Genomic DNA, 23057 nt, shown 5'->3' with positions numbered 1-23057 from the left:
GTGTGTGTGTGTGTGTGTGTGTGTGTGTGTGTGTGTGTGTGTGTGTGCCATGGCCTCAACAGATCCCAGTGACGGTTTGAATGATGTACAGACTGAAATCTTCGAGTATTGTCTTCATGCCCAGCACTCGCAGAGGTTTCACCCTTGTCTCTAAGCCACCATGACTCTAACTTAGGTCTCACTTGTTGGACACCTGCAGAGCTCCAATGTGCAGTACTCGATCAGACCTGGTAAACACAAGTAGAAACCAATTTACTTATTCAGTTGGATGGTTGAATTTCTAGCTTGGAAATACTGGGAAAATTAAGAGCTCATTTTCCCATAAATACTATCATCGCAAAGTTAATATGAGCTGGATACTCACAATGTCATCAACACCATGACACCACACCTTTTCAATATGGAAAAGGGAATATCCTTGGAATATCCCACTGCAAATAGCCTTGACCTGTGAGTCAAGTTGTGTTTCTTTCAAAATTGTTTCCATTATTTGATTTTTTTCAAAGAAAATATGTTAGGGATAAGAGGATCTTACCTAAAATACACATAAGCTATGTCTTCTATCTGTTTTTATTCCATATATGTACTTTTCCATACATGACCTTTGATGTTAATGTGTAGAATTGATAACCAGATATCATGGAACTGTTCTAAATGTATCCATAAATACTAATGCCAGTCAGCAGTTATTTCATATGAACATGAGTCTTTAAGTCTCATGAGGCAAATAATTTTTCTTTTAATTTTTTATTAATCGTTCCATTCATTTATATCTCAAATGATATCCCCCTTTCCAGTTATCTCACCACAACCTACATATCCCACATCCACCCTTTCTCTCTCTCCTTGGCTTCTATGAGGGTGCCCCCCACCCACCCACTCACCGCTCCAGCATTCCTTTACTCTGGGGCATCAAACCTCCATATATATATATATATATATATATATATATATATATATATATAGAGAGAGAGAGAGAGAGAGAGAGAGAGAGAGAGAGAGATATATATATATATATATATATATATATATATGGAGCCATAGATCCCAACCGGTACATTCCTTTGTTGGTGGTCTAGTCCCTGGGCACACTGGGTGGCCCAGCCAGCTGACATTGCAACTATGAGGTTGCAAACCCCCTCCACTCCTCCACCTCCAGTCCTTCTACCAGCTTCCCCACCGGGGTCAACAGCTCAGTCTGATGGTTGGAACCAAGCATCAGCATCTGCATGGGTCAGGTGGTGGCAGAACTTCCCAGGGAACAGCCACAAGAGGTTCCTGTCTGTCAGCAAGTGGTGAGGCAACTGTTAACTCTCTGAACATTCCAGGCATTGAGCTGCCTGGCAGAGAAGATCACTGTCATCATCTAAAGCTTGTCAGCTGCTGATCTACACACTTTAGGTGAAATTTCTTAATAAGACTGAGCAAGTAAACGACATACCTGACCAGGAGGCAGTTTCTGACAATAATTTTCAGAGTTCTGAGCAGAAAAAAGGCAGAGCCACCCGATAAGGCCTTGAGGAGTTCAAAGCTTCCAAGGCTGCATCATCTAGGCTGAAGCAGAATCCCAAGGCTGTTGTGTCAGAGGTCAGATTTTGACAAGTTCCTAGATTCTTGGCACTTTTATTGCAGAAGATTCCCATTTATTTACTTAAGGACTTTTATTGCAGAGGGTTGCTGGTTAATCCCTCTGGAATTTAAGAATGGAAAATAACAGACTAACAGAGAGAGAGAGAGAGAGAGAGAGAGAGAGAGAGAGAGAGAGAGAGAGAGAGAGAGAGAGAGAGTCCATCCTTGTATCATCATGTGTATTTGCTCGGAAGACACAATGAGTTAATGCTAAGAAATGAAATGTCATCAAAGCTGTTAAAGAACAAACACTGAGCCTTCAATGTATCCACTCCCAGGCCCACCAAGTATTTAAAGGGATGCCTCTGATGGGGGCATGGAACTTCAGTGGCTCTGTGAATTTGTGACACTGGGTAGAGGACCCTTGGGCTTGTACCAAGTTAGCTGGGTCACAAGGTCAATGTAATTTTAGCTTTTGAGGAGCACCACACTGATTTTCACAGTGGTTGCACTAGTTTATGGTCGGGGGTTGGTGGTTGAATAAGAGACCATCTCTTCTATATCCTTCCTGCATGTTTAGTGCTTTGACTTTTAGCTTTCTCTAAATCATAGTTTCAGGTGCTCAAATGTTTACAAATGTCCCATGAACGATGTGCTTCACATCGATTTTGTTGGATTTCATTCTTTTCCACTGAGTAGTGTTTGAAGTGCAGGTGTGAGAAGGATAGTACATCCATTGTGTCTCTTGGTTGTGATAAAGTTTCAAAGTAGTAATCTTGTGAAATTATCACATCGAATGCCAAAAACTGAAAGCCACCTGTGGATTTTACTGAGCTGACTTCCCAAAGGAGTAGAGCCAAAGTTCCCCCCAAACAAACTCCAGTTCACAAAACCCCAGACCCAGCAGAGCTGTGTGATGGGCACAGAATCTCATGTTTATGATAAGATCCAGATGATCTGGAGAAGCATGTGGGTCATTATTCACACACTTTGGCTGTGCATGAGAAGTCCTGCGTATACACATTAAACATACACACATTCACTGACATACAGGAAACACACATACACACATACAATACACATGAAATAAACACCATTGGGGAGTCAGGGAGAATAGAGACACCATTAAACTCCGGGTACAGCTAGTGGATTTGTATTTTAACAGATTTGTTTTCCTGTTGGCATGTGTGTTCCTTTCTCACTGGAAGCTTGGTAGGTACCAGGCTCATGATATTAAAATAGAATGACTGAGTTTCAGAAAGCCTATGTTTTGACCTGAACAGGAAAACCAGGAACAGAACCAGATCCAGCCAGAAGAGAAATGAGATTATGGAAAACCAGATGAATGGACTCGTGATTCAGAGAGATGCTGAGACTGATCTTGTAATGGATGTCAGTAAACAATAGCCATGTTCCAGAACTCAGGGTGCAGAAGCCCTAGACACAGCTGTTCACTAGCAATGCTGGTATCTCAGTGGCAGTGACAGAAACGACCAAATCTCAGAGTGTCTTGGAAATGTGGGTCCTTATAATCAGTTAGAGTCCATGGAATTTTATTGAGATTGAACACTCTCAGATAAAATGTCTTCTTATTACCATCTGGCCTCTGACACCCTATGGAAGCTTAACTTCTCCTCTCTTGAGTTTCAAATTACATCTCTGTAAACTCAAGGACATCTGTTTCATATGTGTGTTCAATAATTAATCTATGTTTTACACAGGTAAAACTAATAACAATAAAATGTATACATAAAAATTATATGCATGTTTTGTAAATAAGGGTTTAGTTGCCTGAGCAAAGTAAGGTGTTTATAGACAGGGGTTTCCTGTTCTTTGAAAGTTGGTATTTCCCTCACTTAATGCAACATAGGATCCACAAAGACCCTGACCATAGTTGCTGAGTGACGAAATCGTTAGACTAGAATTTGTCAGTTTAATCCATTCTATCAGGTAAAAGAGAAGAATTATCGGGTTCTCCTAGTACCTTTTATAGATAGTATATTGACTATGTATTTCCTTTCTTATTCTCTCACACTTTACATCCTGACCACAGTTTCTGCTTCTTCCACTCCTCTCTCCTCCTCCACCTTTCCTCTCCCCAGATCCACTGTTCCTCCATTTCCCTTCAGAAAAGAATAGACCTCCCATGGATATCAACCTAACTCAGTATAACAAGATATAATAAGACCAGGCACAAAGTCTCATATCAAGACTGAAATAGGCAACCCGGTAGGAGAGAAAGGGTCCCAAGAGCAGGCAAAAGAGTCAGAGACATCCTACACTCCCGCTGTTAGGAGTCCCATAAGAACACCAAGTACTTCTGATACCATCTCTGTACAAGCATTTTCAAGTGGATTCAGTAAAGATAGCCCAATATTTACATAGTGCTTTTGTTGAGAGGGAAGGGACACTAACTCCATTTTATAAAGATAACATAATTGAAGTATAAAGAGTTTAAAACATTTAACAACCTGATCTCCAAGAACAAAATATACATGAGTAAAGAAATATATTAATTAACTGTAAAAAATACAAAACACAAACAAATTAAGATTAAAAAAAATCTATATGACTTAGATTTTGATAGTGATGGGTTCACCCTTTGACCATGTCACTCAATATTAGAATGATTTAGCTCACAGTTTTCAGTAAATGGAATTGAGTGATTCTTCCTATGGCCAAATAAAACACTAAAGACATTTTTGGGTGTGCAGGGAATCAAGCTTTTATCCAACATATCAAAGGTGAATATTTGTGCATAATTTTGCATCTGATACATATTCATTTATGCAAATGTGCACTTTATCTTTTAATATAACTAGCTCAAGACATGTGGACTAGAGTGTTCCAATTAGATTGACTTAGTACAGTTGCTCCAAAGCCAGAAGCAAGAAGCCAGGAGATAGGCGGCAGAAGAAGCTCCAAGAGATGCAACCAGTACTCTTGGGCTACTCATAAAGTTCTCCCCAAAACGTTGGACAATTTATTCAGAGATGTCAAACTTATGACTGGAAGAAATTGCATCTGTCAACTTCGATACAGACAGGACTCAGCATTCAGAGGTTGAATGAAGCAGGGAAACCACAGGCACCTGCAGTGGGACACTGAGGATTGTTTGAATTACTGTTCAATCCTTGGTTTTTTATTTCTGCCTCTATAATATTTCCTATTCATTTATTCCAGATGAGGGCTCAGACTGAGACCCACTGTTCAAGAAGTTAATTATGTAGAAAGGGGAGGAAAAGGGGATATACAATTATAATTCAATGCAGCAAATCTGAAGCTACACTAATCCTAAGGTGCTTTATATGGCTGTTAGCAACACACCACACAACCTTGGAGTTATCTAAGGGGCCTTGACACTGAAGGACAAAACTGAACTTGACAGTTAAACAATTACTACTGTTGTTGTTGTTGTTGTTAAAAACAAAAGGGAGGCTCCATACATGAAAGCAGCAACAGCGGAATATGCTTAGCCTCACAGGAGCCATGGGACAGGAAGTGTCCATTCAGTCAGGCTCCAATGGCCTATGTAGTGCAAATGGAAGTCAACAGTGAGAAGGAAGAGCACTCCCTTGGAGAATGATGAGTACCTCACAGGAAGGATATCTTAGAGGAAGATGGACTCCTCTGAGAACCATGAAACCTCAGAGGAGACACAGCTGGGAGCTTGTGAATTCAGTGGGGATGCTTAAATCCAATGCTCAGTGATCAAAGAAAGAATAACTTGGGGTGATTAACTATTCAGAGAAACATCTGCATATTAAGTAAGTACATTTGCATATTCTTATTTCCTACATTTGCAGAGAAGGCTTGGGAGATTTCTGGTTTGTCATTGCAAGGGTAAGGCAGAGGAAAATTGTAGTGCCAAGAGCAAAACATGGGGCTCTGAGTAGCTCCAGGTCTGGAGCAAACTGCAGAAACCTTGTTAGTGAATGATAGAGGTGAGTTGCTAATAGATAGAGGTGAGTGTGCCATAGCACACATTTTTTTAACAACAAATCTCCCCAAGAAGACAGTATTTAAAAGGACTTAGAACTGAAATTTCCTTTTTCTCTTTGTGGAGTTAGTGATGTGAAAGGTCCAGGGTTATGGTTGTGTGCACATAACCCTGAGATGCAAACTGAGCTAAATGTTTGGTTTTTTGGCTTTACAAACTCAACATAACTTTCATTAATAATGAACATGAGGAAACTTTTTAAAAACATGAGTCCAGGAATCAAATGTACTCTCCCAAACTCTTAAATGAATTTGGAAATGGGTTTTAATGTTACAGGTCTGTGAAAACCAGAATGTCTCTGTGATAAAGAAATATTCATTCTTTTACTATTTTTTTTCCGTTTTGAAAAAGTGAAAAATTGAAACCGTTTTATTGCTTCAGCACAAGAACAAAACTTTTCCTTGATAAGGATTTAGGTGTATTCATTTTCACTTGTAGTTCTTTCTTGGTTGATATCTGAAATTTCAGAAAAATAATATATAAGTTATAAGTGTAACAGAGCCAGAACAAACACTAGAATAAAAAAAATAATAACAACTTCAAAGAGGAGGAAAGTGCTCAAGGTTGAAAATTATTCCATTCTAAATTGAAGCATTAAAGTTAGAAAGAAATAATAACAGCATAATGTGTCTGTGACTTAATCACTTAGATGTATGGTCTCCTGTTTTGGTGAGCTGCCAGAGGGCCAGATTCTGAAATCTACCAAATTACTTCACCACGTATTCTTCAAATGACCTAGAAGCTTCAGATTTTACATCAGCCAATATAAATCTGCTGTTTATAAATCTGAACTTACTTAAATCCAGCTGCTCATCAGGTTTCCTCTAAAAGTATGTATATCATGGCACACAATTCATAGAATTGAAATTTTTAACTCAATGTTTCAGAGTCATTTGTAGCCTAACTAGAGTAACAGCATTAGTCTTGAGTCTTTACCATATTGATGCAATTAAATGCTGTAACACTCACTGAGCTGATATACTTATGACTGATAGTGTGTGAGTATACATGAAGGAATGGATGAATGCCCACTGAAAGAGTGTATGGCAGTAATGTCAGTGTGCACGAAGACTTAGAAAGAAAAGCAGAACAAAGAGACCAGACTGTAGGAAGCATCCTTTGTGCACACAAGCTCCTTTGTGCACGTAAGCTCCTTCCCTGCTTATTTGGACATTTGTTTATTCTCATTTACTCTCTCCCACCATTAGCAAATCACACTCTTTTCTGACTGCCTCTTAAAAGTTTTCTCTCTTTTCTTTTCTCTCCTTTCTTTCCACACATGAAAAAAAAAAAAAAAAGCTTAACTACCTTGGGAAATAGCTTTTGCAATGAGGCATAACAATGTAATATACATCATTTTAATCACTAAATTATTGACTCTATTGTACCTACTATGAATAACTGGGCAAAACTGATTTTTGAATATTGACTAAGTCATAACAAAATTTTAAGTTTGGGGATTACAAGATAAAGACATTAAGACCCAGCAGAAAAATAAAACAACTGAATTATACTTTTATCTCATTATTTTAACTGATTGTACAACTTTGGACAAAATATTAAAGCGTGTTAGTCTGACTTCATTCTTTTATTAAAAATAATGGAACCATTTTGTAGTGTCGCCCACACCTGAGATTCTGATATCTTCTTTTGATATGTATCTATGTATCCCTGGAAGAAATGAGCCAGCAGGTAACAAGGCAAAAACTTAAGACCACTAGACCACTGTTCAGATTTATGGTGATTTTGGTTTTGGCTTTTGTTGTTGTTGTTTGTTTGTTTGTTTAATTTTGCTTGGTGACTTCTTAGAGAAAGTAAGTCTGATAATTTACTTCTATGGTGCATTGTCAGCAAACTTAAGCTGTCCATTTGTTCTCTGGTGCTAATTTATGCAAATAGCAAAAAAAGGAGAAATAAAGTTCAGAGTAATATGATTAGGACAGCAGTCACTACAGGGAAAGATGATGTGAGGAAGGCAGAATTTGAGTCACATGAACAGAGGCTAAACCCTACTCTCTCCCTTCCTAACTCCAGAGTACTCAGGAAACAAGTGTTTCTCTCAGGGGCTCAGTCTTCTTTCATAAGATTCTGGAGGTAGTTGTGCCCCTCTGAGAGACTTCTTGAGGAGTCAGTAGCAAAATATATAAAAACAGTAGAGTCACTGTCTCACAGCTGAGCATAGAAACCCCTTTAATCTGCCTGAGTTCCAGGCAGTGAGGCACAGGGTTATGCGCACAGATCTGTGGCAGGTAACCCCAGCTTTCCATCCATGTCCTATTTGCTGTTATGGAACCAAATGAATTTATTAATCCTATGAAAATTTATTTAACTGTGACATGAAGACTGTGAGGATTAATTAACTGAGTTCATACACAAAACGACTTAGTATACATTGGTATTAACACCAGTTACATTGAACATTCACGAGTTAGAGAAATAAAAGTACATATATAAAAAGGTACATTACTGAAAACCAGCTAAGTTCCTCCATCCAATGAATGGATACAGTTGAACCTTGATAGCTTTAAAAAGCAGATCATCTGTACCACAAGGGGATTTGGAACCAAGCCTTAGAAGCTTGATTTTAGGGCTGTGGTTACTTTCATTGTAACTCACTGCCTCCAAGGAAATTGAAAAAGGAACCTAATTAGTTCTTACAAATTGCTAACTCTGGCGACATTTGTGAAGATGAAGGTTGAGGCAAAGAAGACAGGACTGTGGAGTGAGAGGAGGAGTTGAATCATCCAAATTGGGTGCAGGTGCTGCCAGAATGGCTGACGCTGAAAAAAAGGATGTGGAGAGAGAAAATGAGGATTTTCTGTGGATAAAGAAAACAATAACAATAAATAATCCTCGGGAATCACGCAGCACTCAAAACAGCTTTGTTCACGTATCTGAGAGCCTTTGTGTAATGGCTAGCATGACAGAACAAACCTCAGCACCCCGTGGCCTGCTGCCGCTGCACAGTGAAATTAACAGCAGTGCACAAAAATTAAAATAAAATGAAAACTTCAGAAAAATGCCTACTGAGCCAGGAACATAAAACAGTTGTGGATTTCATAGGTAGAATGAAAAATGACAGTTCTACCTAACAGGTTTAAAGTGGTTGTTTTAAATGTGTTGATTTGTGCCAACGACCATAAGGCATTGTCTACTTAGAAGTAGTTTGGTAACAATTGTAAAACAGAATAGAGCCTGTTTGCCCTCAAGTATTGCAAAGTTAGGAATACTATTTTGGATATAATTTCTAAGTCGTTAAGTAATACAACAAGACCTACCAACTTCATACAAGTAGTTTTTTCTGCCATAATCATACTTTGTCTTAAAAAATAGGAATACTCTACACCCTAAGAAATGTTGTGAGCATCCCTATACATAGCATGCCTCTCTAGCCCACACTCCATGGTAGGTGGGTGGGAGGCCATTGGTAATTAGATCACAGGTGCCTCATTCATTGCTGTCCCTTCCTGTCTGTGGGAATACTGCCTTTACAGCCCTTCTGTTTCTCTCTGCTGATGAGAAAGCACTTTGGCATTCTGTACGATACAACTGCAGACCCAGTCTTTCCTGAAGTGGCCCATTAACATTTCTGTTCGGACAGACAGGAAAGAGAATCATCCTAGTCAAGAGTGTTTACTACTCATTCTGTGTCACACTGAGGAAGGAGTGTTTGCAGTCATGTAACATGAAGATGGCATGTTGCTCTTCTGAATCTTGTTCCAGCCCTTTGTTTACATCCTTACTGCTAAGGCCATGTGATCTGTCACTGCTGCAGGATGTTTGACCTTCGGATTAACTTTCTGAAGAAGCTGAGCAGAAGTGGTGGAGGCCACTTCCAGGTAGGACTCTTTATCACTTCCTGTGAGCTGTGCCTTGCTTCCTTCTCCTTCCTTATCTCAGGGACAGTGACAGTGGTATCAGCCATGACCATGAATGCTGTATGCTGAAAGCCACACTGGATCACTATCAAGGCCCTGAGTACAGACAGGAGTAGATTCCTTCTTCTTCCTGCCCATCCTGATTCTCACCCTTTGCTGACATGAAGTATTCTTGACTTTGAGATGAGCAAGCATTAAAGTCTTGTCAACTGATACAGGCTTGAATCTCTGTTCCCTGAATGTAGCCTCCTCTGACTAATACAATGGAGAATACAGGTAGGAACACCCTGGATAAACTGTAACATGTATGCTTTTGTCCTACTTCAAACATTTTAACTGCAAGAAACCATAAAAACCAGCATGGAAGAGTACAGGCTTCTCTGCCTCTGCTGCCCTGGAGCAGCAGAAACAACTGACTTTCTGTTTGCAGATCTTGTGAGTTATGGGAGCCTTTGAAGTCAAGTCTGATTTCATTCAAAACACTATTGAATTCAAAATAGCATCTGACCATCAGCCCCTGAGATGAAGTTTTCTGACAAAATAAAAGAAAACACAGAGGACAGAGCACTGTTTGCTCAACCCCAAACCACATGGATCCAGAAACCAGAGGAGTTTTGACAAACTATAGAAGGCTTAAGAGTTTAACTGAAAAACACCCACCCAGATTTACTTCCTGGAAGGAAGCCCTGCTTCTGCCAAAGATACAAGATGTCACTTTCCTTTTCTTTTGCTTAAGAAACTTCCAGAATGTACTAAAGAGGTTACTAGAACATTTCCCCATGTGAGACCCCAGCCTCTAAAGGCAGCCCAGCTTTTTCCTGAATCCTTCATCAACAGGCTGTTTGTCTCCAGTTTGCCCTCAGCAGACAATAGTGATGTTCCCTTTATTCTGTCATTGGGAGCACAGATAAGGGACTGAGTTGGTCCTGTAGATTCTGTTTAATTGATTGTAATAGAAACAGGAAAGAATGAGTATAGGCCATAGACTTGAGCCTGGGAAATGCATCCAACCAGCCATAGGAAAGACAATGATGATATATTTATAAACTGCAGATCTGAACACCATTGTGTATCCATTCAAACTAGGACTAGGCAAAGTCAGGGACAAAGAAAAGAAATGCACATGTATGCCAAACAGTGAAAGGGTGAAGGTCTTAAAGCTTAGAAGTATCTGGTTTGACTACAGCAAGAGGAAGGAATTTAGAATTAAAAAAAAACATTATTTAGCACTAACTCCTACTACAACCTATATACAACCTGTACTAGACACATAGACAGCATCCTCATGGTGTTAAACACATAAAACTGCTGAGGACTGGACTGGGTGAGGGTCATATCTCTCACAGTATAGCCTACAAACTGGGAGAAGTGTCTTCCAAGTGCTATTCTCTGCAGAGGTGTCTGGGTTGACCACTCTGTGGAAACACAGATTTTGGTGTCAGCATGTCAGTCTTGAAAGACTGGAGACAAAGCATCGGTCCTTTATAGTGAGTAAGATAACATTAGTAACTCTAATGAAGACAGGGCACCAAAGGGTGGTATATATGGATGGAAAAATAGGGTAAAAGCCATGTCACCCATTCCAACCATGCCATGTAACGTTGAGAGATGAGAGGTTGTGTGAGGAAAAATCTTTGTTCTGTAGTTTCCTTGCAATAAAGCTCACTTGGGCTGGGTTCACGCCATCTGCAGTGTATAAAGATGCCAAAGGATGGTTAGGATGAAAGATGTTCCAGAGAACTTGGTCCCTAGATGTTTGACAGAATGAAAACCACCATGTTTTATATACTATCTTCTAGAGTGTGCTTCAAAACTTTTGTATAGACAGAATCAACAGCTATGAAGTCTTAATTCAAGGCTTCATACATGAGAGAGAAAGCACACCAACTTCAGAGATCCAAGAAAAGCCTACAGCTGTGGAGTCAGGGAGACAGACACTAGAAATACTCAAACAGAAAAGGGGACAGGCAGGTGGTGGACAGTGAGTGCAACTTTGACACCTAGCACAGCTATGCTGACAGATGAACAACACATAGGAGCAGGACTGTAAATTTATTAGCATTTCATCAGAAAAGTCAAAGAATTATAGAAAACAACCAACTCTCCATCTTGAAAAGTCCAAACCAAAGCCTATGGAGACTTTTTCCTTTTGATAATTCAGATCTCTGTGACTGAACCAGCTATGAAGCTGGATAAAATTACCAAAATGTATGAAAATACTTCATAGTAATTCAAACAGACTACACACTAAACTCTGAAATTATCCAGCAAGATTCTCTCTGAGATGCCACAGTGCAGACCTGGGCTTTGTCTTTCTCCTCAAAATGCCCATTGAAGACTTGAGACCCAAACACTCATTCTGATGAAAGTGAAGTATATGGAGAGCAGGGGACAGTTATGAGTAGTTACAGAGATACATTTCCACAAAGCCATGCACCCCAAAACCCTATCCAAGAATGTAGCACTCATAACAGCGACAACTACTCCCATGGTGGGAGAAGAGGCATACTTCAGCTTGTCTCAAGCCAGGTTCTGATTTGACAGGGAGGACATTGAATCTGAAGTCTAAGACCTCGATGAGCATGGACACGTATTTTGGTTTTATTTTTCTAAAAATTGATAATGATTAATTGAGCATCATCTCCTCTTAAATAAATAGGACTTTGAAAATTGGTAAATAATAAATTTCTAGAGGACTATAATTTTATACTCATGGCAAACTCTCTATTGGCAAAGTTATATGGAAACATTAGAATCAAAACTCATACACTTCACATAAAAAATAATAAATTAGTACTAATAGAACAGAGAAAAATGTAAAATTGGAACTTCTTTTTATACTAAAATTATCAGGTGCAACTTTAAAGAAACAGGAGTGGAGGTGTTATCTCAGGAAATATGAGAAAATGTGTCCATATAGATTTTTCCAAGAATGTAAATTAGCATAATTGCAATGAAATAAGCTAGAAAGTGTTGAACAGAGAATTAAGAAATAGGAAAAATTATAGAATTCTAAAGGCAGAATTTTATAAGCAGATATCCAGTGCTAAGGTATAGCTTAGGTATAGAAGATGTGTCCTGCTTGCTTGATGTTCCAGGTTTGATCCTCAGCACTCCATGATATAGAACTGTGCACCGTGCATAAATGTGGTCCCATAAGGATATATTATAGGAAAAGGAGAATGAAAAATAGGGAAAAATAATAGTTCAGAATTTTCAGAATTATAAAATATCAAACTGAAAAATCCCTAGAAATCCACACGTAATAGTTCACGTTGCCTGATGATTTCTGTGGTGACTAGACTCATCTGCATCCTCATCATCATTTATATGTTTTATTTTTTTCATGAAAATAGAGATCAGGGTACTGGGAAGGACAAGCTGGAAAGGGAGAAAAGAGAGATGTAAATACATGATATACTCAAATTAAAATGTGGTTGAGAGCACTTGCTGCTCTTATAGAGGACCAGAACTTGATTCCCAGACCCCACATTGTGACTCACCACCTCCTAAGCTTCTAAGTCCAGGAAATGGGACAGCTTGGGATCTCCAAGGACCCCTGCACACACATGCACATATTCCTCCACAGACACACAAGCATACAAATAATTACAACCAAAATGGATATTTACAAAAAGTCTTTATGGAAACCATCTCAGTATAAGTCAATACAAATGGAGAATAAAACATCTATGTGTAGATGTTGCAACAGAAGCCACAGTAAGACAAGTAAAACAAAGACTGATGAACAACCTGGAAAGGAACAATCCTCTAACTGATGGTTGGTTCTCAGTAGCAATAGATGTCAGAAGACAAGAAAACAGTGGTGTCATCGGTTGATGTGGTGCCCAGGAGATGTCTTAGAACTCACAATGCTTCAATACGTGAGAAATTTGTGGAGCAGTGGGTACCCAAGACTGTCTGACAGGAGCATTGGTATTGAACACTAATATTTTATTTTCCTGGTTTAGGAAGAGAAGAAATGTTGTGGAGTTATCCTACCTCCCTCAGGTCAGTTGAATCACTGCTGAAGGAAAATGAGTGGCATGTATTGGTCTAGATGGAAGTGATTGAATGCTGGCACCTGTATATCCAGCCCCATCTTGAAAAAGTTGGTAATCATAGGATTGATATGTATATTGATGAAGAGTTGACATAAGCTGGAATGAGAGGTGTGATACAGCATGTGGAAATCTCTCAGAGACTTACCAGAACCCACAGATGGCTTCGGAGGGATGAAGTACAAGGTTCAGTTACATACCCACTGACAGTAGAGGCATTTGTGTTACTGTACCATGACATATCTACAACTAACTTTGGGTAAAGAGATGCCATTAGAAAGTGTATGGGTAATTAAGTACCCAAATATTGTGATGGTTTGTACATACTTGGCCCAGGGAGTCGCACTATTAGAAAATATGGCCCAGTTGGAGTAGGTGTGTCACTGTGGGTGTGGGAAATAGGATCCTCATCCTAGCTGCTTGAAAGTTAGTATTCTGCTAGCAGCCTTCAGATGAAGTTGTAGAACCTTCAGCTCCTCCTGTACCATGCCTGCCTGGATGCTGCCATGCTCCTGCCTTGATGATAATGGACTAAACCTCTGAACCTGTAAGCCAGCCCCAATTAAATGTTGTCCTTATAAGAATTGCCTTAGTCATTGTGTCTTCTCACAGCAGTACAACCATAACTAAGACTAATTCTATGAACATATAAACACTTGTGTTATTATCATTTTGAGAATTTTGTACATCAGTACTGCATTAGTATTCTTCCCCATGACCCCTGACTCCTCCCAGGCCCCCACTCATTCTCAACTTCATTCTTTTATTTTTTAATGTTCAATCTTCAGCATGAACCAGACTAGAACCAGTTTAAGTTCACAGCATGGGAAATGGGAGGTGATAAGTGATCTGAACATTTTAAAGCCCTTTTCATAGAAAACAGCAAGCTTATTGCTTATCTTAGATTAAAAAGTCAATAAAACAGAAATGTATAATAGAACAGGATAAGCTAAGAACTATGTTAAGGGCTGACATAAGAGAGGAACTTCTAAAAAAAATAAATCAAAAGATAAAGAAGCTATCAACTCACACAAGGAAGCCTGAGAAGGAAAAGAATTCCAATGCAGCTCCTAAAGGTCTAAGATGGCCCTGAGAACATCTTGAGAATACGTGACAAAGTTGAAGTGCATAAATTTCTAAAGATCTCATTCTACAAACAGCTATAATGAGGGAATTGTACAGATCGCAAGTCAAGACAGTCACTGAGGCTCTTTTGTAAATGACAGTGTGAAATTCAGATGTGCAAATAAGAGAGTATGAGACAGTAAGAAGAAATGATGGTGCTAGTTCAACTGACAGTCAGCATGTAGAATAATGCAAATTGATCCATTCTTTTTTTTGAAGGGCATTTCTAAATTATATATATATATATATATATATATATATATATACATACATACATATATATATATATATATATATATATATATATATATATATATATGTGTGCTTTTATACCATTTTAATTACATGCAAGTATTAAGGTCAGTTCTAGGTTGAGGAACTAGCAATACAATAGATACAAATAGTCAAGGAAAAAGCAAGATAATAAACACAAATTGTCAAAGAACAAGCAAGGCAATAAACAAAGTCCCATGATGACTTCTGTGGTCACTGTTTCTAAGGGCTTATCTCCTTGTACAAAGCTCAAGTCCAAGTGGATCAAGGACTTCCACATAAATCCACACTGAAACTAATAGAAGAGAGAGTGGAGAAGAAATGAATAGTTAAAAAACACAAGAGCTCTTCAGGACTGACTCACACAAAGAGAACAGGAGATATGCACACTGCAGATCCATCTGTTTCAAAATGAAAAGCAGATTGTTAACTAGACATCAGCCAGCATGTTGGTAGCAGCAAGGTAGGAGAATCATGATCAGGTTGATGTTATCTTAGGAGTTGAACATTGATTTATGTTATAGATCGAGGGACAATGTATTGGAGATCATAACAGCTTCAGTGGAAAAACTGGTGAAGCTCCATGCACAATAAACTAGTGAAATATAAACAGAAAGAAATTTAACTTGATGAGAGACACATTCAAAAGAACTACATCAAATATGTAGTGAAGAAAACAAAAAGAGTTGTTGTCTGTCATTGTAGAATCAGAATTCCAGTGGAATTTCTCAGAAAAAAGAAAAAAGAAAGAAAGAAAGAAGGAAGGAAGGAAGGAAGGAAGGAAGGAAGAAAGAAAAGAAAAGGAAAGAAAGGAAGAAAGAAAGAAAGACAAGTAAAGGCAAGAAGACATTGCTTTGTTCTGGATGTGTCCTTGCACTTCAGATGTAATTCTAATGTGGCTGGCATTTGGGGGATGATTATGTCATGAGAACACCCAAGGGAGACCCCAACCCCTTCCTACACAGTGAGTATATCTTTTGTGGAATAAATAAAAACATACTGAAAGTAAACAAAGCAAGCTACAGTTCTAAATTAATATCTTCATGCTAAAATGAACAATTGCTGTCAAAATAATCTGCAAATTAAACACTTTGAATAAAGGTCTCAGTGAGTATTTGTTAAGCTTAACCAACTGTCTTTAAAAGTAACAGAAAAGAAAGCTGTGGAATGAGTCCAGGGACTACCATCAGACTTTTTGCACTGATAGAAAGTACATTAAAGTGGACCATAGAATAGGGAGACAAAGAGAAAAGTGAGATTCAGGGGCTGGGGCCAGGACTCGGTTGGCAGAATCCTTGGATAAAGGATCCCAGACACAGTATAAACTACACTTGATGGTAAAAGCCTATAATACTCTCAGCACTTGGAGGGGAGAAAGCTCTAAAGTTCAAAGTCATTCTTGGCTACCCCACAGTCTGAGGCCATGCTAGGGTATATGAACCCTTGTTTCAGAAGTGATCAAAACAGAACAAAAACCAAGAGGTAGGAATTTCAACAGAACTGTAAATTGGTGTTGGCCTGATTTCCAACCCCTTCACACAATTTGCAGACTGATATTTACCACATACTCTCTGGGCCCTGCACCCATCTGAGTTAACTTCTAAGGTGGTTTCCCTTGAGAGACAGAGTCCCTTACTAGTGTGAACTTTTGCTCTGTGTCCTTCAGTGTCTCTTCAGCTTGTTCTTCTTCATGTGGAGTCCACCTTGTCATGGCATTCTAGACCTTTGTCATTGCCAGGCTTCTAAAAAGTTCCTCTGGCTAAATAATCCACTTTGGGTATGTCCATGTTTTACTGTGCCCCCAGCACTGTGCACTTCCCTGTTGTACTATGCCCTTAGCACTATGCACTTCCCCTTTATACTGTGCTCTCGGCACTGTGCACAATATTCACTAAGTAACTCTCCAGTGAAATATGAAAACCATAAGGCCAAAGAGACTCATTCTTGGCAGTTGGTTCAGAGAGGAATAAACCTGCCATGAAAGCACAGTGTGTACTCAACACTCAGCCCTTGATGTGGCCAACATATAAGACTTGCTGTGAGCAGACTGACAGCCGGTGAGTGAGGGTTGTTATTAAATGTGTTGATTCTCAGTCACTCAGAAAGGTGTTCACGTGTGGCATTTAACACATTTGAATAAACCCTTCACTACTTCCTGCATTACACTCATTTTGTTATAGAATAAATCACATTCTTGCCACACCATGTAATTGACAAATGAAATTCATGCTGAGTTTTAGAGTGATATACTAAAGAGGAAAGCCTTCAATGTGAGAGTTCATTTTACCAATGTCACAGTCCCTTGGTGTTTCAGGTACATATAAAAAAAAATCATCTGGCTTAAAGTTCCCCTCATCTACTTCTAATTATTTTCAGCTGGATATAAATAACCGGTTCCCTGTCTTTCTTTATAGTGTAAATATAATAATGCATACATTTTCCTCACTTGTTAACATAAACTGTTTTAGAAGTGTGTGCATAATTTTATTACTAAGCTTTATAAGTCAGCTATCATGCCCATGTTTGCACTCTATGAGAAGTGTCTGTTAAAACCTGATTCCACCCATGTCAAAACAGAAGTTGCAAGGGTGATTTTCAAATTGACTTAAATAGATAAAGCTATAATTCAGTTTCCCATTACCAGTGAGTCACATTAGCATTTTCTATTACATTTGATAAGGCAAATGTTGATTTCTTCTTGATACTCCTTCTTTCCTCACATCTCTAGTCTCCAACTAACAAGATGCTAATGTCACAGGATACAAGACTGTACACTACACAGGCCTCACCGGCTTTGCAGATTGCCAGGCTAGATTAAAGACTTTAGTAAATATCAATGTCAGTGTAGTCCAGCCAAGACAAGGAAGGATGAGGCATATACTCCATCAACCAGGTTTTTATTTTAATTTATCCTAAATTGTCAAATCTTAAATTAATGAATAGCAAATGTGATATTTCATTTTTTTAATTATAGTAAAGGCTTGTCCCCATGCAGCTATAAATTAAATACTGTGACTTTACACCAGCACTCAGTAGTCACTCCGTGAGAGAAAAGCAAACACCAAATAAAGGCAGCCACGCAGCAAAACCTAAAGTTCAATACCATTAATTTAATTATAGAACATAATCACTTGACAGTGCAACGGGTTGGATTTAAAAGATGATATTGAAATTGATTACTAATCGTTGAAACGTGTGTGGTAAGCATGAGGCTACCGTGTGATGGAAGGTTACAGGTATATCTGAACCCAGAGACCATCAGCAATGCATCATGGGGGTTCTGCAGCAGTTACCAGCAGCACTGGGGATGCTCATGGCACACAAACACTTCACTGGATGCATTATCTTATTAAATATCTACCGTGTATCCTGCAGTAGAAACTGTTATCTCCATCTCACAGACGAAGGGAATGAAGTTCTGAGAGTTCGAGTAACTGCATAGGTCAGACCATGTTAGGGAGGGAATAGGTACTGTGTGTGGATAGAAAGGTCAAGCCTTGAGCTAATCCTGCATACCTGAAGGAAAAATGCAAATGCAAACTTCCCTAAACTTGACTCTTTAGGTGTCTTGCAGCCATAATGTTTCTTATCACCTGCTTGCTCAGAATATCCTCCTTTGTGAAGGATTTTCACAAGTCTCTTTTCTCTCTCAGGGCAGACAGGATGGGGTGAGAAAGAGAAGTATCTTAGGGTTTGGTGTGTGTTGTTAGACATCTAGTGGGGCAGGGGAGGAGGCACTGAGCCAGTTTCACTAGCTGGGACCTAGAGGAGCCTGCTGAGAGCAGGAAAGATTGCTGCTCACACTGAGGTCACTCAGTTATCCAGCTTTCTTCCTGCCTGCTGGCCATCTCCTCTTTGTATTGTTACTGTTTCCTTGGGCGTAGCTCACTGGTGCTCTGGGCATAGAGAAGATAGACGAAGAAGCTTCAAGGCCACTTTTCAAAAATCAGATGCCAGCAGTATTTGAGATAAGATGTAAGGACATTTATTACCCATATTTTCATAATTAGAAACCAAAACTTTTGAAGTCTAAAATACTTTTTGTTATACTATAGAAGAATTTGACTCTATAAAGGCTTAGAATCATTCTAAATGAGCCAGCTGTTAGCCTCAGTGCTGAGACTAGGATATGTGGCAGGGAACAAGAACCCATGTCCCCCATTCTACAAACTGCATTCAAATCAAGCCCCAGTGGTGCCATGAGTGCGTTGTTGTATATGAGCTGGTTTCCTAGTAGTGAACATTAGTTTTCTTTTACTAATTTTTTAGAACTGCAATCCAAGTTTAAAAAAAGAGGCCTTGCACCTCTGTTCTCGCTGACCTGATATGAATGCAAGTTCTTTGCAATGTTCCCATAGCATGGTTCAGGACACCTTTCCTTTAAGGGACTCCTGGGCCTGAAATTCCAGAAACTCATATGCAGATTGGGTGGTGGGATAGAAGTCCCCTGTAACTGGGCTCAAACATTTTATTTTGAAGACTTTGAAGTTCAGTGTTCCCATGTGTTAACTGATGAACTAGTCTCTCCTCTATCTTTAACACCGGTTCATGGAAACATGTAAATGAGCACTGCACAGATGTACATGCATGTGCACTACACAGCTTCCCACTCCCACTCCTCAGCTTGGCCTCAGTTGTTAGATTCCTCATGGAAGTCAGGAAAACTCACTTCAGAGACAGAAGCTTAAAAATGAAAGCTCCACCTCCTGTGCATGCAAGTCCAATTCGGGATCTGAATTGCATCCTCGAAGGGAGATTGGACAATATTTTTATAGGATGAGAACACAGAGCAAGAAGGAATGGGGTGGGTTGTCACATTTGACCAACGATACTTTGACACAAAGGGTTAAGCAAGGAAGTTAACTTGGTGAGTCATCCTCATCTGGGTCATTAGGTCCTTGAGTCAGCTTTTGCAGCCAGGTCACCTCTTGGACTCTTGACTTGAAATTTAGAATTGTAAGGGAAACAAAGGAGAGGGCAAGCTTCACGTAGTCAATTAAGTCAAGACAGGCAACACATTCATGACTTGTATACCTTAGTTTAGGAAAAGGATAAAAGCAACTTCTCTCTTTACATCCTTTACTGGTTAACAACAAACGTACAATATCTGAAGAAACAGGACAGTAGTTAAGTTCCAGGGTCTCGGAACATGAACTCAGTTTTGACTTTGTCAGCATGGTACTTGTTCGTGAGATGGCTGGACTCAGGAAACTTTTCCTAACATAGTGAACTAAGAATGTTACATTACAGGTAGGATGACAAAAGAACTCAAAACAAAAACATTTAGAAAATGCTTATATTGTATTTGGTGAAAGCAAATAATGTCATGTCTATTGGTATCATTCTGGTTCAGCTCTTGTCTGTCATGTCTTCAAGGTGATAAGCAGTAAATACCACTCAGGAAAGAACGCTTTGTACCTGGCTCACTCAAGTCAACCCTGCCTGTGCATTGGTTTCAGACCCAATGTCACAGTGTGATATGTATCCTTGACTTTGATGTTAATCTCAGTGGAAACATCACAAACTTCAGAGTCAACAACCAAGTAGGCTCCTGTTGATATGCAAGGGTAGTGTAAGTGAGTGTTATGGCCTCTCTTTATGAAAACATAGAATCTGTATATCAACTGGCCCAAGGATAGTGCAAAAATCTTACCACAAAGAAGTGTTTAAAATAAACAGAAAACAAAAACAAAATTCCCTTTAAAATTAAAAGTGGAAAACAAGTTCAGAGTAGTTAAATGGACTTTAAAGTCCTTTCTGGAGCACCAGGAGGTTACCAGACTAAGATTTCAACTTAAGAGCTGAATAGAGTAGAAAGCAGGAGGCAGATGGTAAAGACTCTGGTCTCTCTTCTTCTCTATTAAACAGCAACAGCCCTGTTCTTCAGGCAGTTTCACTTTGCTCTGGGAACATCCAGCCTTCGGTGCTCATCCATGAAGGAAGAAAGCAAAGCCTTTCTCCTGCCAAATAAGGATCCCTTGTCCTCTCTTAAGAAAGACGAGCAAATGGTAACAGGCCACCAGCATTAACCTGTAGTTGGAATGCTGAGCTTTACAAAATATCCAGAAGAAACACATCCAAATCATCCTGTCAGAGAAGAATGATTGGCTAAACCCAGTGAAATGATGAATTGAACTTTTTATACCTATGATGCAGTTTAAAATGTATAAATAAATAATAAATAAATGAAAACTAAACTTAAAAACTCAGCAATATATAGATATGTAGGTGAGAGATGATAGATGACAGATAATGATAGATGATAGATGATAGATAGATAGATGATAGATAGATGATAGATAGATAGATGATAGATAGATAGATAGATAGATAGATAGATAGATAGATAGATATAGATGCATACATAGATACTTAGATACATAGAAAAGCCTAAGCATTGAAAGTGACCCAGTTACTTGGTCATAACCCGCTGTGACCTCCTTAGAGACTAAATATATGTAAGCATAATGAAAAGAAGTAAAGTCCATTTGTGTCTGACCCTAACCAGCATTTCCCTGAGCACAAAGCAGATGTTCACTCCTTTCAGTTTGACCTTACATCATAGGTGCCACTAAGATAAGGTAAAAAAAATTGCTCTAGTGACCACAGTAGTGAATATAAAAAATTAACCAGAGCAGTCTTGTTTGGGTGTCACAATCTCAGTCAATACATGATACTAACTTTCAATCCAAGTAAACGTTTTTGTGAGATTTCTGTCAAACAATACACTGTCAAAACACATTACTACACCAAGCTGAAGCTACCGTGAACAAAATTTTAAATAATAGACTGTTTTGTTTAAGATCTTCTGAGTAGTTTTCTGGACTCCTTCATTTGATTTAGACAGCTATCTCTCTGTCCTAGTCTTGGATAGATAAACCAGAACTCTGATGACTTGACCCCATTATGACCTCTGATCATCAAGTCACCAAGTAGCAATTCGAATTTTCCCATCTAAGTTCTATCGTATAGTTACACATAAGTACGTAATTTATCATGGAGCTTGATAAACTGGCTTGAACTGTTGTCCTGGCCATTCTCAATGTATTACTCAAAACATTCAGGATACATTTTTTCAGCTGGCTTGTAAGGGTCACAGCAGAAACCAGCCCCTCTCAACCCCTAGCAGTAAAAGCCCTTGTGGAATGCATTCTACATCCTTGGAGTCCGTTAAACCTCTGTTTATCTGGCACATGGCTCAACTAGTGGAAGCTGCCCACTGAAGAGCCCACATTCATTGCCTTTGCCTGAGGACTTCAAGTATGGCCAGGCGTTATAACAAATAGTCTGCTATAGAAAGGTTCTTTGTGGTAGCCCTACAAGTGCTAATTGTGGATCAAGTATTTGTTAACACCTGCAGACAGCTGCCTGCAGAATACTGCAAATGGATTTGTTAAATATGAGGTCATGAGGCATTTTTCTATAGGCTCCTGTAGTTAGGAGATAATGGAACAGTCCCAGAGGCAAATTAAATTTCATAATGTAATGTGGTACATAGCTCAACACTAGAAAATCATTCAAAGTTATGTTTTACAGAAAAACAAATTAGAGAGGTTGTACATTCCTCCTGAGGAACTTGCTCTAGTGAGTCAGACTTAGAACATAACACCCAGAGCTGTCAATTTTTTTAAAAAAAAAATTGCATAATAAAAGAAGACATTGGAACTTTTATATAGGCAGATTTGGGATCAATTCCAATAAAATTGCACTTCGGACATGGACTATTGACCTGGAGTTGATATTCATGGATGTGAGAGTCCAGAATGTCTTTCTGAAGACAGACAATCGTCCATTCCTAATTTGGGGGCAGAATTCATACATTAAATTTTCATTGCTGATTGGATCCCTACACTTAGGCTTCTAAAAGGACCAGCTATTTCTATCTCCATGGTGGGTCTTCTTTTCTATTCTTTATGATTAGAGTTAAGACAAATGAATCTCCCTTGAGGAGATTTCTCAGCATGTGACTCTATAAAGGAATTATTTTAGTTTAAGAACAATGATTTGAATGCAAATGAGTATTCTTAAAAGTAGTGTTGGAAACCCTAAAATTGTTTTCAGTGTGTTCAGAATAGAAAACTGGTATAAAAGACAGAGCTGTTACAGTGTCCCTGAGTGAAGATGTTTAGGAAAATGGGGTCTCTGGTGGAC

General features: G+C 38.9%; 1 protein-coding gene across 2 annotated transcripts in view; it reads left to right on the top strand.

Annotated features, from left to right (window-relative positions):
- The window catches only part of Negr1 (neuronal growth regulator 1), a 710239-nt gene that overhangs the window by 472612 nt on the left and 214570 nt on the right, over positions 1 to 23057 (top strand). The gene's annotated exons all lie outside the window — the stretch shown is intronic.

This window comes from Grammomys surdaster, unplaced genomic scaffold, assembly GCF_004785775.1.
Source record: "Grammomys surdaster isolate TR1022 unplaced genomic scaffold, NIH_TR_1.0 311, whole genome shotgun sequence".
In the NCBI taxonomy this organism is placed as follows: domain Eukaryota; kingdom Metazoa; phylum Chordata; class Mammalia; order Rodentia; family Muridae; genus Grammomys; species Grammomys surdaster.
Note: the sequence above shows the minus strand (reverse complement) of the source record. Positions and strands in the feature narration are given on the sequence as shown.